Below are 22,197 nucleotides of genomic sequence, written 5' to 3' on the forward strand. Positions count from 1 at the left end.
CCTCCCATTGTTCATTGATTTGCTGAGTGGGCACCAGTAACGTTTCCATTGTGAGACTTGTTACTGTTCTTGGCATATTGAATACGCCATGGGTAGCGTGCCAGGCTCTGCCATGCGGGTGGGATTCTCTCACTAGCTTGTGGGCTCTCCAAGAGAGTCACAAGAATCAAACCTGGGTTGGCCATGTGCAAGGCAAACATCCTACCCACTGTGCTTTCACTAGTATGTAACACAAATCATTTGACACTTATAGCAATGGGCTTAGAAAGGCTAAGCGTGATTTAGTTTAAAAACATGTAGAAGAAGAGGTGGGGTAGGGAAAAGTCAGGGAACACTGGGACACTGGTGGGGGCAGGGGATAATCTGGGCATAAGTGTGGTATTAGAATTTTGTATATGAAACTTTATCATTAACAGTATTGTAACAGTATTGTAAATCACAGTGCCTTAAGAAATAAGAGGAATATTTTAATAAATAAATGATAATAATTAATCCAGCATTCTATTTCCTACTGGTGGCAAAAGTATACATTTAGCAACAAAAGTCTATTTGATCAAAAAGTTAAATTTAATTGAGGAGTGAAAAATAAATTCTGTCTTTTACCTTTAAATTTTCTTTATTTTGGGCTTCTGATTGAGTTGCTGAATGGCCATAATCCCAGAGACTCAGAAACAAATCTTGGAATCCAGTGGCTTTTGGCAGAAATACCTCCAGATTTAATTATTAAAATTCCAGAATTCCAAAGTCGCATGGCCGCTATTGCAAGATATCGTATGCTATTCATAACCACCAATAGAAAACAAAGCGTCTAATGTTGCCTTTTTAGCAGATCTAAGTGTTGGGGAAAAATCTCAAATAACAATGGTGGGGCTGTTGGCAAAATATAGAATGTAATCAAAGTAGAGAGAAGGTAATGTGGACGTCATCTGCCACACAGGTAGGGGGAGGGTGTGGTATGGGGGTTTTACTGGGGTTGGTGGTGGTGGGAAATGGGCACTGGTGAAGGGACAGGTGTTTCATTATTGTATGACTGAGCCTTAAACCTGAAAGCTTTGTAACTGCTCTCACGGTGATTCAATAAATACATTTTTTTTAAAAAATTCTTTATTTTAGGGGTGTGGTGGATAGGGCCACACCAGCAGTACTCAGGACTTACTCCTGGTTCTATTCAGTAATCAGTCCTGGAAGACCTCACAGACGTTAGATCAATCTGAATCTGCTGCATACACAGCAAGAACCCCACCCACTGTACTTTCATGCTGGCCCCTGTACCTTTAACTTCTCTCTCTCCTGGTTTTTTTTTTTTTTTTTTTTTGGCTTTTGGAGTCATACTGCTCAGGTTATACTCAGGGGTTACTCGTGGCTCTGCACTCAGGAATTTCTTTTGGTGGTGTTCTGGGGAGCATATGAGATGCCAAGGATCGAACCTGGGTCAGCGACGTGCAAGGCAAATGCCCTACCCACTGCACTATCGCTCTGGCCCCAATCTTTAACTTTTCTAATAAGTAAACAGAGAATGGCACAAGGATCTTGTTAAAGTGTCCAAGTTTGGCGAGAAATAGAAATAGTACTAGGAATTGTATGTTAATAACTGTAGTAAAAGGCTTAAAAGTTTCAAAGCAGAAATAGTTACAATTTAAAAGTTTGAAAGTAGCTCAAGTAATATAGCGTTTTTTATAAAAGTATTGTATTAAAAAGTGTTCCATAAAAATAAATACAAGATAAAGATATGCAAGAGGCTAAGTGGAATAACTTTGACATTTTATGCATCTTACTGCCCCTTGAATTGAAGTATTGTAAAGATGGAATTAGAAGTATTGTAAAGTTGAAAATTTTATACACATATACATAGTCTAAAGTATTCAAAGCCAATGAATAGTTCTGCATAAGAGCCTAGAGGTTTTAGTCTCATATTGTGCAATTTTGTAAGTCAATTTCATAGATAAAGGTAAAAAGGTAAAGGCCCTCCCGTTGATCATCGATTTGCTCGAGCGGGCCCAGTAATGTCTCCATTGGAGACTTTGTTGTTACTGTATCTGGCATATCGAATACTCTCGGTAGCTTGCCAGGCTCTCCGAGAGGGGTGGAGGAATCGAACTCGGGTCGACCATGTTGGCCGCATGCAAGGCAAACGCCCTACCCGCTGTGCTATCACTCCAGCACTAATTTCATAGATAAATCCAATTTACTCCTTTTTCTTTAATAAGTTATTGTTTCAATGTGATTATGATAAACTATCAATTGTGGATAAACAAAGCTTTATATTTTATTGGACACCTCACAGTGGGTGTAACAATGTCCATACACAAAGATGACAAATTCTCAGAGGAACTCAATGAGTTAAAGTTTACTCCATAATGAGGACCACGAAATGCAGAGTTTAAGTAGCTGGCTCAGTTACACATAGTACAAAATGGAACCAAAATTCATACATTTTACATACCAAAGACAGCACTGTAATAAATATTTCTTTCAATAGGAATGCACTGTACCTCTTTGAATAAAGCAGAGATAATCTATGGGGTGGATAACACCCCAGACTCAGGATTCTGCATCCAGCTAACACAAAGGCATCTGCTGTGTCCTCAGCATGTTAGAAAAACCATGGGGACTTATTTTGACCGAACTGTCACAGTCACTTTGTGATTTTTTAGCAAACTGCTTAACTGTTTTACATGTTACTGTTCTTTTCTGTAAAATGATGCCTGGCATCCAAGTTGGACCCCTTTGTTAGAATTCATTGATTATGGTCACAGGGATCATTTTACAGAGAGAAATAAAAAGCATCTCTCTAAGTAGCTATCTACTTTACAATACAATTGTTATTCAGAGCAAAAGAAGATGTATCACCCATCAGCTACCCATAGCACATCCTCTTGCCGTACTAGTTGAATTATTTCCCGAAGACCCCTCCTCTTTGGACTGAAGCAAGGGAAGTGTTCTAGACACTCAGTGCCATGGGGTTGAGAGGATCTAAGAAAATTTTGTCAAGTCAAAAACGACTACCTTGTAGAGTTCATGCCCAATTCAATCGGCTTAATCTATGGCTGAATAAATAGCAGTATGCCTCCAATGTAGCACTGTAGCACTGTCCTCCTGTTGTTCATCAACGGGTATGGCATTTGACCCAGTCGACCCGAGTTTGATTCCTCCACCCCTCTTGGAGAGCCCAGCAAGCTACTGAGAGTATCTTGCCTGCACGGCAGAGACTGGCAAGCTACCCGTGATGTATTCAATATGCCAAACACAGTAACAAGTCTCACAATGTTACTCCTACATTATTGAAAAAAAAAACCTTTTCCTATACCTCAGTCATCCCATTCTATGGAAGTATAGTAAGAGGTGATTCTCACATTGCTCTATAAGCTCAGCACTTAATTGATTAAATGCTGTGTGGCAGCTTTGATTCAACTTCACTGAGTCTTACATCTTTTTTTTTCTTTTTTTCTTAGTGAAAAACCATGAGGTACAGTTATAGGCTTACAAATTTTGTGCTTGGGTTTCAGTTATACAATGATCAAGTGCCCATCCCTCCACCAGTGCCCGTCATCCATCCCCATGGGTCCCAGTATCTCCCCCCTCAGCCCCCCCCCAGTCCCATCCTGCCTCTGTGGCAGGGTATTCCCCCTTGTTCTCTCTCTCTTCTTTTGGGTACTGTGTTTTGCAAGAGAGGCTTTGAGTGGCAATCATGTTTGGTCTATCGACTACTTTTAGCATGCTTCTCCCACCCTGGGAGGACCCTCACAACACCCTTCATTTGGTACTCTCTTCTCTATCTGAGCTTCCTTTTCACCTAGAGCCTGTGGCTGGCCTTCCATTCATGGAGCAAAATTCCTGGTACTAATCTCAGCCATTCCTGGGTGTTACTCTCCCTTTTTGTTGCTTTATGTTTCCCAGATGAATGCAATCTTTCTGTGTCTATCCCGCTCTTTCTGACTCATTTCACTTAACATGATACTTTCCATGTAGTACCACTTGTATGTAAATTTCATAACTTCATCTTTTCTAACAGCTACATAGTACTCCATTGTGTAAATGTACCAGAGTTTCTTTAACCAGTCATCTGTTCTTGGGCACTCAGGTTTTTTCCAGATTCTGGCTATTGTAAAGAGTGCTGCAATGAACAAACAACTGCAGATGTCACTTCGACTATACCTTTTTGCCTCTCTGTGATATATTCCCAGGAGTGGTATTGCTGGGTCAAATGGCAGATCAAATTCTAATTTTTTGAGAGTCGTCCATACTGTTTTCCAAAAGGGGTGGACCAGCCACTGGCCGAGCAAGTGAAAACAGAGATAGACAAATGAGACTATCTTAAACTAAGAAGCTTCTGCACCTCAAAAGAAACATTGACCAAAATACAAAGACAGCCTACAGAATGGGAAAGGATATTCACCAAGTACACATCCGACAAGGGGTTGATATCAAGGATATACAAGGTACTGGTTAAACTCCACAAGAAGAAATCACCCAACCCCATCAAAAAATGGGGTGAGGAAATGAACAGAAACTTTCGCAAAGAAGAAATTCTAATGGCAAAAAGGCACATGAGAAAATGCTCTACATCACTTATCATCAGAGAGATGTAGATCAAAACCACAATGAGATATCATTTCACACCACAGAGACTGGCCCACATCCACAAGAACAAAAGCAACCGGTGCTGGCGCGGATGTGGCGAGAAAGGGACCCTCCTTCAGTCTTACATCTTTAATGGAAAAGGAGTCCAGCATCAGAGACCTGAATTCAAACGCTAGCTTTTCCACCTATCAGTTTTATGGTTCCAGCAAGTGGCCTAACCTCTGTAACCTCAATTCCAGTGATTCCAGTGTCTACAACTTAAAGCACACTCCTGCTCAGTAGTTTCAGAAGGATGTGTGATACAGCACTGAGGAAAAAGCATTCAACACAAAGCGAAATGTATAATAGCGATGGTTATTTGTTAACTTTGTCCTACCTATTTTATTCAATCCTTGTAACACGCCTTCATAAAATTCTCTCTCTGTAGGTAGGAAAATAGAGTCTGAAGAGTTACTTTATGGAACAAGTTTAAAACTACACAGTTTAGTAGCAAGCCTGTGATTTATACGCTGTTCTGCCTTCCATAAAAGTTATGTTCATAGCTCCATGAAATTTTTCTTTCTTATTTTTTGCACATCAACTACATAATAATGTAGGTTGTAATTTTAAATACCACTGTAGCACTGTCCTCCCATTGTTCATCGATTTGCTCGAGTGGGAACCAGTAACGTCTCCATTGTGAGACTTGTTACTGTTTTTGGCATATAGAATATGCCACGGGGTGCTTGCCAGGTTCTGATGGGTGGGCGGGATACTCTCGGTGACTTAATTTTAAATACCAAATAAATACATTTTAATTACTGAAACCTAAAATACTTATGTGTATATCAGGTATGTACTTCCATGAGCAACCCTTTTTGCAATGTAAATAATTTAAGTAAAAATTCTGTTCCTCCCTGGTGTTATGTTTGTCACATTCCTGATACCATCTTCCATGTTCTGCAGATGTATGATCCTGTTTGTGCTTACTCAAGTGAAGCAGAGTCAACTGCTCAGCGCCTCTCACTCCCCAGGTGGCAGAAAGCCTTCCAGTTGCCTAGGGCGAGTAATAGAGTGACTAATGCTAGCTCTGTAAGGAAAGGAAGCATTACCCTTTTAATAGCGTCGCAATTTAAAGAAAGAATCTCAAACCAGTTCCAGAAAACTGCCAATGATTTATTGGTAGAGCCCCACCCCTCTAGGTCCAGCAATTTCCCATTTGTCCCTTCTCTATTCTGTCCCTCCCATGTCTCCACCTTCCAGCTGCCGCTGTTCCCAGGCACCTCCCTCTTTTTATGATGACTGCACCTCCCCAGCTAACAGCTCCCTCACCACACCCTGCCAATTGTACCAGGTCTGGCTACAGCAGATCCTCAATGTCCCAACCCCAGTCCCTCTGCTTTGACCTTTATGAAGCCTCTCATTAACGCATTCTCCCTGACTCTTCCATGAACTGTTCCCAACTAGCTTCTTCAATCAATCTCTCTGCGTTTCTCACTTCATTTTATGGACCATTTCCAAGTTACTTCAACTCATAAGCAAACCAAATTAACTGAGTAAACCTGGAAGCCACTCCCACAATACAGATCATCTTACATGGATTGCTTGACTCTTAATTAGTCATGAGGCAATGCTTCATGTAAAATACTGCCTGATGATGTCCATTTGGGCAGACAATCACCAACTAAGAATTATGATGGTGCTTATTTCCTTACAGTAATCAGAACAATAGCTTCCATTCATTAGTCCAGAATTCACCTTGTGGCAACTGTCTCTCATGCAATTGTTCATTCAGTCCTTACAACAATCCTGTTGAGGTAGATATTTGCCACCTATATATAGATTTATACATGATGGCAAAAGAAATTCAGACACCTGTGAGTTATCATATGTACCAGAAACATGTATCATACTCAATAGAAGTATCAGAAACAGATGAAAATTTAGTTTCTATTTTTAATGACCCTTAATTTTTATTTTAATTTAACAAAGAGACACTAGTATAATTTTTCACTCAACAAATAACTGTGAGAGCTCAAAAGGGATAAAATAACCTCTAAGTATCTCAAAATGCATAAAACCCTTGCTAGCTAATAAGATCTGAAAAATGCTGCAAAATATCTTTATATATTCACCCTTTATATTCATCTCCCTCACCTTCTCAGGTATTATTAGTTCTGTTGTTAATGAACACCTGTTCTTCCTTTTAATTTTATCTTGTCTGCTCATAAATTTTATATCCGTATATTGCACACATTTATTAAGTCATACATTAGGTCTTCGGACAACATAAGCAAGGGAGCTTTTGAAACACTTCTTTCTAAGTTATTGATTCAAAACAGATTAATGATCCCATTATCAAGTCTATAGTTATAAAATACAATGGGAAAACATAATAAGTCTCCATGATATTGACTGTAGAGGACTCTAATGAGATAACCCTATGAGCCCCACAATGGCAAAGAAAACAAGAATATTTGTATAACCTATATTTATCACAGTAATATTACTATAGCCAAGATTTGGAAACAACCCAAGTGCCCAACAACAGATGAGTGAATAAAGGAAGGATAATATATTGTTTAGACAATTGAATATTACTTGTCTATAGGAAAAGATGAAATCTTTCAGTGCTATTGGAGGGAATTGGAAGGAGTCATGCTATGTGAAGTAAGTTATTAAAAAAGAAAATTTCAAATGATCGCATTCACACGTGAAGTATAAATAAACAAAACAAAAACATCTCTGGTAGAAATAAACCCTGAGGTAGTGCTAACAGAACTATGAATTAAGGATGCAAAGGGGATAGGGATGAAGCAGGGGAAAGAGACCTTTTGATAATTCTGGAATAATACTGGTTGAGGGTATAGTGGAGCAGCATTGAAATTCAAAATAATAATACTAATACTATTGTGAACCATAATATCTCAATACAAATAAGTTATTATATATAACTGATTATTTTTATAATTCTTCACATATGAAATTAATTCTAACCCTTTTTCTATTCTCCTTCTGGAAACCATATGACATAAAAGTATTTCCTTTTAGTGTTTTCCCATATAACTAGAATGTTAGTTTTATTGTTTGAATTTTTTGTCCTTTTAACCAATATTTATGAATGATTTCATGACTTTTTTTTCAAACTCACTGATTTCGTTTTTAACTTCTTCCATTTTTATGAAACTCTCTATTGGGAGGAGTGAGGACTGGGGTTGAATTCTGAAACTTTTTCTCATACATTTTCTGCCTTCTTGGAGTTCTTTTCAACTCAGCTCCTTATTTCAGTGGCCATCACTAGGACAGTTGCTTTGAAGTTTTAAAGAGCTTGAAAATCTTAATTAAATAAGGCTATTCTTTACATTTTGGTGTATGTGAGCTCCTCCATGTCATAATTGTCTAGTTCTTCAAAAAACCTGATGGGAGTTAGGGGTTTGTGTTTAAGCAGGCCTGGGAGACAACTAGAATATTCACAATTCAAGTGTCTGGTTCAAGCAGGTCTCTTACTGACCAGGAGTTTGTGATGACCTAGAGTGCGTGGAATCATCTGAAGCACGGAGGTGAAATGTGTCTGGGTGCATCCCTGAATTTAGTTTCAAGTGCTGTGGCTCTGAGTTTCAGCAGCTCTTGGCAGTGACCAGAGGTTTGAGAACACAAGTGCCTAGGGGAAGCTGTGAGTCAAGTTTGAGTGGGCCTGGGCAGTGGGTGACCAGGGAATCAAGGTCACCAACACCTGTAGTTATGGGATCCCTCAATCACAAGCCCTTGGGTGGGGACTGGGCTAATCAAGCCAGTGCTTGTTTAAGAGGATGTTAGGGCCCCAGTCCCAGCTGGTGACAGTGTGAACACAGGGCTTGCAGAGAGCAGAATCTGGTTGCTATTGGCCAGGATGGGAGCAAAGCTGGCAGTAGGGCACTTCTGCTAACGTGTTGCATTCTGGGAGATTTGAGGGGTTCTTTCTGTCAGTTGGGATATGGCTATTGGTTCTTTTGCAGTCAGATGTGGACTGGCAGAGGTGGGACCTACTTGTCTGCTAGGCATAAGCACTCCAGTCTCTTGGACTCCAGCTGACTAAGCTATTTACTAAGAGTAGGTGGAAAACATCTCGAAATTTTGCCCTAAGGTCTACAACTAGGGCAAACTCCATCATGGTGTCCATCAGCACCACTATCAGCAAGGTTGAGAAACATCAAGATGTCTGAACACTGTTATATCCTGATTTGTTGCCTGCCTTTGATTCTGAACCTGAGTTACACTTCCATAGTTCTTGCTTCTTGTTCCCATATTGTATGGAGAAAATTCTCAGATTGATGTGTTGGGTGTTCATCACAACACCTCTTTCCCCAGGATAAAGTTCTGAACCTCAGACGTTCCCTGCAGAACATAGCTTGTTCTGTGCCATATGTCTTTCTAGGAGTTTGTACCCAAGGCAAGTGATCTTCTTTTGTCCACCATTGTAGAGGCTTTGTTAATAAGGGTTTCAGAATGTTTTTCATTGTAGATTAATCCAAGTTTTTGGTGTAGATTTGCTGTGAAACTTTTCAATTTAATGAGTCTCAATTGATTTTATGTTAATTTTATGTCACTCTCTGTGTAGTCAAGTGCCTAAAGTTATCTTCATTGCTTAAGTCATGGAATATTTCACCTGCTATCTTCTCTGTATTTTATAGTGTGGAGTCTTATGGCAAGATCTTTAATACATTTTAAATTAATTGTTTTATATCAGATTAGAATGCACTAATGTTCATGTATGGGTCTCCATTTTACCCATCGCTCTTTCAGAAACTCTCTCCATTAAATGTTTTTTATTCTTTATCATAAATTTAGTATAAATAGATGTATGTTTTTATTTGGGGCTTTTAAATTCTGTTTCATTGGTCCATGGGTCTAGTTTCATTCCAATGCTAGACAGTTTCCAATTATTCTCACTTTGTAAGGTAGTTTGAAGTCAGGTAACATGACACCACCCTTTTCCTTTTTCTCCCTCAGGAATGCTATAACTGTTTGAGGTCTTTCATAATTTCATAAAAAAGCAATAAGTTTTGTTATATAATTTTAAAATGTTGAATTTTTATAAGGATTGCATTAGATTAATATATTACATTTGGTAAAATGAACATTTTGATTATATTAATTTGCCAATGTATGTAGAATGTCTTTCCATCTCTTAACATGTTTCTATGTATTTTATTAGTGTCTTGTAGTCCTTGATATACAGTTATTTTATCTGTCTCATTGAACTTATTCCTAAGTATTTAATTATACTGGATGCAATTTTCACTTACAGTTCTTTCTTAGTTTCTTCTGCTCAACTATTATTTGCAAATAGGAATGCAACAGATTTTTATGTGCTGACTTTGTAACCAGTCAGTTTGACTGCATTCATAAATCATTTATAATAACTATTTAATAGTCTTAATGGTTTTTATATATCATTTCACAGTGTTGATAGCATCGCTTCTTTCCTGATATAATTTTTTTTCTTTGTTTTGTTGTTACCTAATTTCTCTGGCTAAGACATAAGTAGAAGTGATGATAGCATATAACCATGCCTTGCTTCTAATTTTAAGGAAAAATCTTTCAGTATCTCATCATTGTGATATTAGATGTGGATTTATTATATATGATCTTAATTGTGCTGATATTTATTGCACCTATTCCATTTTAATGAGCTTTAGTTCATAAATGGTTGAATTTTGTTACACATCCTCAGAATCTTTTTATATTATTAAACAATTTTTGCTTCTACTTTATTTATATAATGTATGACATTAACCAATTTGTATATGTTGAAACTCCTTGTATTTTAGGAGTAAGCCCCAGTGGGTTGGGTAAATGATCCTTCTGATGATTGCCAAATTCAATTTGCTAGCATTTGGTTGTTAATTGCTAAATCTATGTTCTTCAGAGATATGGGACTGTAATTTCTTTTCTGAGATCTTTTTGGTTTTGGCGCCAGGGTACTGTTGGTTTCATCAGTTGTATTTATTTGAACATATCTACATATTCAATATTTTTGAAGAGTAGGAGAATAAGCTTAAGTTCTTGAAAAGCAAAGCTAGTCTAAGTCTAAAACTTGCCTGTGCTCTCCAACATCTCTCTCCCACATCTGTTATTGCTACTCTCATCCTCTTTATTATTATGACCAGAAACCAGGGTCATTGGTGATTTCTCCAACTCTCTACCTAAGATGTTTCTTGCTATAATACTGTAACTCTATTTTGGGTCATATCTAGCAGTGTTCAGAGTTTACTGCTTGCTCTATGTCCATGGCTCACTCCTGGCAATGCTCAGGGGAACATATTTGGTGTTTGGGATTAAAACTGAGTGTGCTGTGCAAAGCAAGTGCTTTATCCATTGTACTATCTATCTGGTCCTGTGTAATTCTCTTCTATATAATATTGATGTTCCATCTTCCTTCTCTGTTTCCCTTTCTATAGGAGTTACCCTAGTTTAGGTCTTTTAAAACATTAATCCAAACTACTGCATTGTTCTTTCAATATCTCTCTTGCTCTCACTTTCTGTCTCTCTCTTTCTTTTTGTTGTTGTTGTCATTCAAAAATATTATTATAGTTAAGGTAATATGTTGAAATTAACGGTCTTACCAAAGGGCTAAAAACCTTACCATGCCCCTGTGCCACCTTCAGTTCATCTGTTTCCCCACATCTAATCTAGGTTAAGGAAGTATTGCACATATAGAACTTGATCCAATTTAAAGGCACATAGAAGACTGCTAAAGGAAGTAGAGAAAATAAGATTCAAATTGGTGCAATTCTTAGTCTAGTTGAACTAGAATATCACTATAACATAAATAACACATAATAAAGGAATAAGTTTTCTAAAAAAAAGGCTTCTGCTTTGGGCATGTAATTTTAACTGTTTTCTCCTCAACTGTATTATGCTTAATCAGGAAGGTACTTATTATCATATTTATAGTACCTTTTAGGTTTTTATATGGATGATTTTCCTTGGTTTTAAATAGCTAGATGGTTTCTTCTATAAATCTTATGGTACTGTTAGTATGTGAGGAATTGGAGAAGAAAGATGTATTGTACTTTACATCCTCCACACATTAAATTGAAAATTATCATTAATATCTCTATTTTAACTCACTTAGTGTCTTAAATTTATTTCAAGTCTAATATTCAGTGATATGGGATAACTCTGTTAGTATGAATTTTAAAATTAACACTTGTTGAAAAATAGTTCTGCGTTGCTTACAATTTCCACCATTTTATTCATTCCTTTCAGGCATCTATGTATTATTTCAAATATTAAAGAGGTATTCAAATGCATTTAAAAATTTGAGTAAAGATAAGTATCATTATGAAGTACCATCAGCATTCCTTTGAAGGACAAGGCAATGCAAGTTGAATAGATAGCCATGTAATTATGCAAATTTTTAGTGGAGCATACTCAGGTAAGGAAAGCATGTCTCCAATATACCTCATATTTCTGTGGCACACCCACGTCATTCTTTAATGAATGAACAATCTGACTTCTTGTAAGGTGGTAGAAGGACAGTGACAATTGCTGTTTGAAAGCTGTTTTCCAAGTGGTGGCACCATTTTGCATTCTCTCGAGCAATACAGTTGGTTTCTCTTTGTCTTTCATTTGGGTGAAGTCTGTTGACCTTATGCCAATTGACCTATTATTTCCTCAGCTGCATCATGTCTTACAAATAGTCTTACAATATTACTCTTCATCTCTGGAACTATGCTTCATTTCTCACTTTTTTATTCTATTCTATCTTATAGGTTCTATCACTCTACTGATTGTCGACCTGTTCCTGTATGCTGTTAATCTTTTTTCTTTAAGACCTTCCACATGTTAATCATATTTAATATTTTTTCCTATCATCATTAAACTTATTTCTAAATATTAATGGATTAATGGGTTGTCTGTCACTAGTTCTATTATTTCTGTCATGCCTGAATCAGTTTCTTTTTATTTTATTTTTTGTTTGGGGGCTGCACAAAGCAGTGTTCAGGACTTATTCTTGGCCCTGTGCTCAGGTATCACTCCTGGCAGGTGATGCCTGGGACATGCCAGGCATTGAACCCAGGTCTGCTGTACTGCAAGGCAAATGTCCTACCCTCTGTACTATCTCTCCAATCCTTTGAATCAGGTTCTGATGGTTACCATTCTCTTCATAATTTTTTTCATTGGTTAGCCTTTCTCTCTGTCATCGATTTGCTTGAGCGGGCACCAGTAACATGTCCGTTGTGAGACTTGTTATTACTACTTTTGGCATATTGAATATTCGGCAGGTAGCTTGTCAGGCTTTGCCATGTCGGCAGGATACTCTCAATAGCTTGCCAGAGTCTCTGAGAGGGACAGAGAAATCGAACCCAGGTTGGCCACATGCAAGGCAAACGCCCTACCTGTAGGGTCTTTATTTTTTCCTAGCCTCAAAAAGCATTTCTATGCACTCTTACAATTCTCAACATTATTCTGCTATTACATGTTATACAATGCTTATTATCCAATGCAAAGATGGGATGGGTGTAAAGGAGGCAAGTAAGTAAGCAGGACCACGTTCTTGCATCTTGGGGAAGAGGCTTTGTTTTCTTGCCCCACCTACAAACTATATTATCTCACACATATTCCTGCCTTTCCACCAAGGTAAGAAATTCTTTTTGCTCCCTACAGTCAATACTTTGTCTTGGTTCCACAAGTGGGCTGGAGCGATAACACAGCAGGTAGGGTATTTGCCTTGCACGCGGCTGGACCCGAGTTTGATTCCTCGGCCTTCAATTCTTCCACCCTTCTCAGAGAGCCTGGCAAGTTACCGAGAGTATCTCCCCCGCACAGCAAAGCCTGGAAAGCTATCTGTGACATATTTGATATGCCAAACACAGTAACAAGTCTAACAATGGAGACATTACTGGGCCTGCTGGAGCAAATCGATGAACAACAAGAAGACAGTGGCAGTAGCAGTGGTTCCACAAGTGCAACAATGCTTATTGTCACTCTGCCTGCAGATTTTTATTACACAAGGATAATAAACAGGAAGGATATTTATGGAACATCCTTGTTTCCCTATAAGACAGCACCATTAAGTTTCACAAGACTTTCACTGACGTGTGTGTGTGTGTTTGTGTGTGTGTGTGTGTGTGTTAGTTTGGTGCAGTTATCAGAGAAGAATAGAGAAAAAGGATATAGATATATCCTAATATTACTCCTAAGGGTACCCAAAGTTTACCTGCTCACACTGAGCACCCATCAATTCCTTAATTAATTTCTTCAGCTGGATTCTTTTTCATGGTGTGTGTTTACATCCAAACCAGGTACAAGTGTTCACACCCCTATTTCAGTGCTTGTATTTTTCTCTTTTTCTATTTCAGTACAGTAGCCTTTCATACTCAGCATTCTCTGTGTCAAAGCCATCAGTTTGTAGTGATAGTCTTCTAGCTTTCAACATCTCATGAGACAACTGGAAGACATTACATATTAAACCATCACATGGATTTAAGCTTTCCTTCAATACATGAATCTCAAATAACACACTAGTAATAAATACTTATATTGTTCATCATACATCATACCTCATTTATGTGGGCAAAACTTCTTAACTATCTGTATTCATTTAATCCTTATAAAAGCCAAATTTTTCTTGTACAAATTTAAGTTGTTTGGTTGAAATAATACCAGACCACATTGTGGCACTACACTGTAAATTGGAATTGGTTTATCTAGTCTCTTACTAATCGTATGATTTTTAGATTTTTATTTTATTCTATTATATTTACCATGGCTTTTTAACTATTTAATGTAGAAAGAGCGTGTATATGACTGTTATAATCTTTAGAGTGCAATGATTTTAAATAGCATTATTTTTCTTATCTATTATAATGACTTAATTGTGTTCCAATATTTTTAGTCTTTATGGTTTTGTCAAAGCAACAAAGCTATAGGACATTGGCTAAACCAGAAAATCCAGGAATGAAACTATCTAGGCTTAATTCTTTCTTCATGACTTGGACATTGCATGTATTGGGAAAAATTACTTTCCGAAGACTTAGTTTTCTCATGTACAAAATGAAAGGGATGAAATATTTTATTATTTAAAAATAAATATGTGCATTATATAACATAACCTCTAATATCTCAATGAGCATTACTTAAAAGTCTTCCAAAGCAGTTACTGAAAATCAAAATGGGAACATAACTGCTCTCTAAATAAAGAAAGCTATGGAGGAAAGTTTATTAACATGTACACAGATCCAAGTTGGAACGTAACATATGGGGCTTTTTATGAATTAACCCAGCTTAACCAAAAAACCTCTATAACAAATGGTGTTTGAAATACTGGATAGTCACATGCAAAAAGAAATGAAGAGAAAGGGAAAAGAAGGGTTGAGGAAGAGAAAGGAGAGGAGGGTACTGGAACTTTATCTCACACCATTAAGAAAAAGTGAATTATTGGATTAAAGGTCTCAATATTAGATCAAAGTTATAAAAAAATGTTGAGTAAAATATAGGGAGAACAATTCAGGATATTAATCTCAAAGTTATTTCCAATGCATTGAATCCAGAGGCAAAGATAAACACTCAAACACACCAAAAAATTAAATTAGAATACATATTTGTGTGGCCAAAAATCCCAGGTTAATACAAACAGATCCCTGTTAACAGTGACACAAAATTACTACACCATAAATTACATAACGGGCTAAGAGCCAAGATGTATAAAGTGCTCACAAAATTCAACAAAACAACTAATAATTACACTTAAATGAAAAGACTGGGAGAGGAGATGAAAAGATACTTCCTCAAAGAAAGTATTTGGGTGGTCAGTAGGCTTATGTAAACATCTACATCTCACTACATATCAAGAAAATATGAAGCAGAACAGCAAAGAGATATTCCACAAAGCTATAAAATAAGCCAATAAAGTCTCAAGTCCTCATAATTTAGAGCTGAGTGATTCCATGTCTCTTCTATCTTCTCCCACAATTGAGAGATAATAATTTTCCCAATTCTTGCACTTCATCCTGACAAGTTTTAATCTAACACACTAAGTTCAACCACATTCGTTTGTATTTATGGTCTTGATCTTAAACACAGATCTGACAGTAACTTCTGCATTTTCTCTCGTCAAGTCCCAGATTAATGTTCTGTTTTTTTCTATAATTGCTGCCCCATGCTGTTCATACCAATTTCTATATCCACTTCTAGGAACCTAAGAAATCATACTAAAGTCAAACCCAAGGGTTGGGTATTAATACCAGAGACAATACTGTCAGCAGTTTGCCTGGATAATCACCTGCCATATTGGATTTCCAGTCCAACAACTTTATTCAAATCCCAGCCTCCACATTTGCAAAGACATAATTCTGATCAAGTTATTTTATTTTTCTGAACTCGATGTTTTTCATCTTTAAAATGATACTAGCAATAATTGTCTCAAAAGCAAGGAATATCAAGTACGATCACATATGAATTGAAATAATAAATCTGGTGATAGGTGTTCAATTGCTACTAATTCACTCTCTGTAATTCCTTATCTTACACCATCTTATGTTTTTCTCTATTCCTATTCTCTTCTCAAGACTGCTTGATTGATATGATTTTTAATCTTTTTGGAGTTTTATTTTTCAATCTTTTCAACATCATGGAATGCATACAGCTAAAATGATAACATCTGAACCAAAAAATAGAGCAAGTAATGAAATTGCTGATGTACAGATATAATCAACTCAGAAACCCCACATTCTAGCATGACCTAGAAGTCTGGATGCTAAATTAATAACATCAGTCCATGTGCAACATCACTCATACAAGTTATGAATCTTGCTTCAACAGATATGTTTTGTCATTAGACTGGACTCTTTTCCAGTAGCTACAACTATGTTTCCCAATTTTGAAAACACCAAGAGTTGGCTTTATTTCTATGTTCTGATCATTCCAGTTGGTCCATTATAAGTGAATGAAGATACTTCTGAGACAGGAATTTTCGCAATGTTTATCAAGTCCCTTGGTTGTCATGTCCCTGATAAATATCTTACTAGTTTTCTGCTGTGCTACTTGTCTCAACCAGCATCACTACCTCCCGCTAAGAGAGCTATAGCTTTCTCTCCTCTGTCTCCTAACGAAGATTTTCCAACGTCCACTCCAAATAAAATCTAGTCCTCTCCACCAGTGAGTGTGTGGTTGCCACTGACAATCCTCTAAAACTACTGCACCATCTAGAATGGGATGAAGAATGTGTAGCCACATAAGACCACACACTTTTACTGCTGTGTTTAAATTGCAGCAGTTTCTTTGTCTTAAGTTTTTTGACTTTGTTTTGGCCTTCGGGAGATTTTTCAGACTTTAAAATATTTCTCCTATACTTCTGCTAGTTTCCTAGCTGTTGGAGTATGAGAATAGCTATCAATGCCTTCACTTTTAATTGGGTATAAATACTGTATTTTCCCCTTTATCCTGTGATCATTCAACCTCCACAATACCTAGATGCAAATATTTACATAACCAAACCTTTAAGGGTATAGACACAAACAAGACATTTTTTTTTTATTTTTACAGGATCAACCTTCTATAAAGGGAGTTGAAGATTTTTATTTTTAATTTTATTGAATCACTGTGAGAAAGTTACAAGCTTTCATGTTTGGGTTACAATCACACAATGATCAAACACCCATCCTTCCACCAGTGCACATTCCCCACCACCAATCTCACCAATATACCCCCCCTTCCCCACTCTCCCTCTGCCTCCATGGCAGACAATATTCCACATACTCTCTCTCTGCTTTTGGGCATTATGGTTTGCAATACAGACACTGAGAGTTTATCATGTTTAGTCCATTATCTACTTTCAGCACACATCACTCACCCCGACCAGTTCCTCCAGTCATCATTTTCCTAGTGATCCCTTCTCTATTCCAGCTGCCTTTTCCCCTTTGCTCATGAGGCAGGCTTCCAACTATGGAGCAGTCTTCCTGTCCCATGTACTATCCTTAGGTGTTAGTCTCATGTTATGCTGTTTTATACTCTACAATTGAGTGCAGTCCTTCTATGTCTGTTCCTCTCTTTCTGACTCATTTCACTCAGCATGATACTCTCCTTATCTATCCATTTGTAAGCAAATTCATGACTGGGAGTTGAAAATTTTTAAGCATTTATTTTTCTTTACTAACAACAGCCTGATGATAAAAACTTAACTATTAGTATGCTTTATTTCTTTTTTAAAATTCCTCATAAATAATGAAAAAGCAGTTGGGCATACAATAACCCTGATGAACAGTTATATTTAATATAGTTACACATTGTTACAGTTCAAAGACAATGTCTTGATTTTATAATACTTATTTTCTCTTTACTAGCTATTAAGAATGTCCTGTACATTTTAGTCTCCTGCTTACACTCTAGGGCATTTGCCTTGCATGTGGCCGACCCGGGTTCAATTCCTCTACCCCTCTCAGAGAGCCCGGCAAGCTACAGAGAGTATCTCACCCCCACAGCAGAGCCTAGCAAGCTCTCCGTGATGTATTAGGTATGTCAAAAACAGTAACAACAAGTATCAGAATGGAGACATTACTGATGCCTGCTGGAACAAATGGATGAACAATGGGAGTGCTACAGTGCTACAGTATCTCCTGGACCAATACAGGGTTTTATAGAGCAGGAAATAACTAAGTGATGCACTTTATTTAGTATCTAAAACTACTTCTTTTTTTTTAATTAATTTATTTATTTATTGAATCACCATGGGAAAGGTTACAAAGCTTTCAGGTTTAGGTCTCAGTCATGCAAATATCAAGCACATTTCCCTTTACCAAAACTTATTTTTTACCATGAAGAACCCCAATAAAACCCCACCCCCACCCCTCCCAGTCCCTGTGGGGCAGATGAATTCTAGTTAACACTCTATCTGCTTTGATTAGATTCATTGTTTCAATAAAAGATTCACCACTATTATTTAGAGTTTACCCGCCTCCCCGAATCAGACATGCTGACAAAGCATTGTGAAGTGATTTGCTTTCTACAGCTGGGTTCAAGAATTATATGTTGGTTTTGGATTTCTGCTATTTTACTTATTGACCCTGGAAGTATTTCTACTGAAAGTCAGATAGTTAAGAAATTGGTTTCTGTGCTCTGGAGTCGTGGCAGTGCTGGAGAGCCGCTAGTGGGGGGCAACTGGTGGCCTCAATAGGGCGTGAAGGGCGGACCGAAACGCCCCCCTTCCCATGAGGTTTTAGTCGCCCCCAGTCCCCCGGCTCATACCTGCTGTCCACAAGGCTCCCATGCAGCCGCCATCTTTCTTTCCAGAGAGGAGAAGGTGACTGGGGCAACACCCTTTCCCCTCTGGACAGACCTGATGGCCTGATTAACGCATAGTCCGTTCACTTTTCTGCTCCAAGCTTCCGGGTTCTGCATTAAGTCCTTGTGCTTCTGGGGCCGTGGCCATGCTGGAGAGCCGCTCGCAGGGGGCAACTGGTGACCTCGGTAGGGCGTGAAGGACGGACCGGAACGCCCCCCTTCCCATGAGGTTTTAGTCGCCCCCACATCCCCGGCTCATACCTGCTGTCCACAAGGCTCCCATGCGGCTGCCAACTTTCTTTCCAGAGAGGAGAAGGCGACTGGGGCAACACCCTTTCCCCTCTGGACAGACCTGATGGCCTGATTAACGCATAGTCCGTTCACTTTTCTGCTCCAAGCTGTCGGGTTCTGCATTAAGTCCTTGTGCTTCTGGGGCCGTGGCCGTGCTGGAGAGCCGCTAGTGGGGGGCAACTGGTGGCCTCGGTAGGGCATGAAGGACGGACTGGAACGCCCCCCTTCCCATGAGGTTTTAGTCGCCCCCACATCCCCGGCTCATACCTGCTGTCCACAAGGCTCTCATGCAGCCGCCATCCTTCTTTCCAGAGAAGAGAGGGCGAATGGGGCAACACCCTTTCTCCTCCGGCAGACTTGATGGCCTGGATTAACGCATGGTCCGTTCACTTTTCTGCTCCAAGCTTCCGGGTTCTGCATTAAGTCCTTGTGTTTCTGGGGCCGTGGCCGTGCTGGAGAGCCGCTAGTGGGGGGCAACTGGTAACCTCGGTACTACTTCTTATTTTTTGTTTTGTCACTGGAGTCCAGAATTTTAACATTTAGTGAAATAACTAACAGTCTTGATTTTATTTGTTGAACAAATACACTATTACTTTCTTTGTTGTTTCTTTTCGGCATTCACTTATTTGTGTTATTTGGCTTTGAATGTGTTGATATTAATTCGGGAGGGTTTCACCCTGAGTGAAGAAAATCAGAGATGCAGAAGTACCAGTACTGAATTATCTCACTCATCTGTTGCATACAAAGGAACAGAACAAGGGGATAGACAGAACCAGTTGATAACAAACCCTGAGTACTGGAGTACAAACTGAGAGCAACAAGTTAGGAGGGAGCAGGTGGATGGGGTTTGAGTCAGAGTGGGGGTGGCAAGTCCCAGGCACTTTCGTGGTGGCTGCGAGGTGAGGTAACTATATATACCAAAACCATAAATATTCACAGGTCTATAAACACATGACTTAAACTCAAATACATTTAAAAAAAAAGAATTTAGGGAGCCACAAGAAAAGTTGCATTTTGCTGAAACTTCAATCAAATGAAGACTATCATGTTAAGTGACATAAGTTAGAGGGAAAAGAACAAAAATGCCAGATGTCTCACTCTTATGCAGTATGCTGAGAAGCAAGATAAGGGAATGGAAGGTAACAATGATGGCAAACCCCTGGTTCTGCACTACAGAAATGAGAACACCAAGAAAGGAGAGATAATGAGGCAGACTGGCAGTAACACAAGAACCTTGTGGGGAGGAATCAAATGGGGGTTAAGGGACTTCCCTGCATTAGACCAATCCCAGTTTAATCTCCGGCACTGCATTTTCTCCTCTGAGCACCACCAGGAGTGATCTCTGAGCACAGTGCTCTTTGAACACTGCTGATTATTTGCATGGCACTGACTAGAATGCAGTGACATCACGTTATTATAGGCAAGAACTCTAGAAAACGTCAGGGAAGCCATTGCTTACCTGGAGCTATATTACTGCAGGGCCAGAGAAAGAATACCTTCAGTATTCTTTCTCCTGTCTGTCCCTCTGTCCCTCCATGTATGACACAGTCCAAAAACAAATAATAAGAAAAAGCTGGTAATAAAATTTTGGGACAGCTAGCTTCCTACATAGCATTGGTGATAGTTGTTCAACAATTTAAAGGTAAATTTCATTTTACTTTCCAAGGGAGAAAATCCAAAGTCCAATTCAGTTCTTTCATTCAGCCCAAAATTCAGGACCTCTGGCTGAAGTACAGTTCTCTTTATCAAAGTAATACGTTATCTGCCTACAACAACCTCTTGCCTAAATAAACATTAATGCAACAGGAACATGGTAACTGCAATGGAAACTCCCTTTTGGAGACAAAATATAAAACATGCACTGGAGAGAATGATCCAAAGTAATTTCACTCTGCTGTGCAGCCGGGGATTATATTCTTGGGTTCATCTAACTGACTCTTTCTGTTGTCTGAGTGTTGCTCATTTCCTTCTCATGGTCCTTGCTAGCCTCTGACCTCTGAGGGCTGTCTCTAGGTTCTTATATTCTGAAGCAATTACCAACTGAATGTTGGGAAGTATGGATTCTTTGAGAATTGCTTTGGGATCACAATTTTGCATATGCAGGCTTTGCTCAAAACTAGCATTTTAAATAAATTTCTCTTTTAAAATTTAAATTTTTTATTTTTTAATTGAGTCACAGTGAGATACAGTTACAAAGTTGTTCATGATTGTGTTTCAGTCCTATAATGTTTCCAACACCAGTTCCTGCACCACTGTACATTTCCACCACTGATGTGTCCCCACTCCCCAGCTCTATGACAGGCACCTTTCTTCTATCTCTCTCTCTCTCTCTCTCTCTCTCTCTCTCTCTCTCTCTCCCTCTCTCTCTTTCCTTTCTCCCTCTCACTCCCTCTCTCTTTCTTTTTCCTTTTCTCTCTTTTCTCTCTCTCTCTTTCTCTCTCTCTCTCCTGTCTGTCCCTCTGTCCCTCCCTCTCTATCCTCACTCTTCTCTCTTTCTCTCTCTATCTCTCTCTCCTCTCTCTTCTTTTTCCCTTATGGTTTACAATGCAGATACTGAAAGTTTATCAGGTATATCCCTTTACCTATATTTAACACTCAGTTTCTGTGTAAAGTGATCATTGCCAATTTTTAATCAATTTCTCAAATACCATAATCTTTAGCCCTATTTGCTTATAGTCTCTTGTATGCTCCTATTTAAGAAAAAAAACTAAAACATTTTATGTGCATCTGTTTTCTAATTCTAGGTTATAACTATTTTCTCACTTTACTTTCTAGAAATTTCTAACTACTTCACCTGGAGAAATCAGCACATGGAGAAATCAGTTGTCCCCAACATCATCACATTTAATATTTTTTACCAAATGTCTGCAACACATCTTTCCCAACTTCTGTATTTGAGTCCTTGTTATGTACTACCTAATCTGCCAGCCAATATCAAATCTTTTCATTTTTGTGGCAATTATAGCTTACTCCCAATAATTCGGGTATGCATTCCTTTCTTAAGCTCCAAAAGTGGTAGAGAATGTTCATTTATGTTTTACTGCAGAGAATTTATTTATTCTGACATCTTTCTGATGACTC

Source organism: Sorex fumeus, unplaced genomic scaffold, assembly GCF_029834395.1.
Source record: "Sorex fumeus unplaced genomic scaffold, SorFum_2.1 ptg000128l, whole genome shotgun sequence".
NCBI classification, from domain to species: domain Eukaryota; kingdom Metazoa; phylum Chordata; class Mammalia; order Eulipotyphla; family Soricidae; genus Sorex; species Sorex fumeus.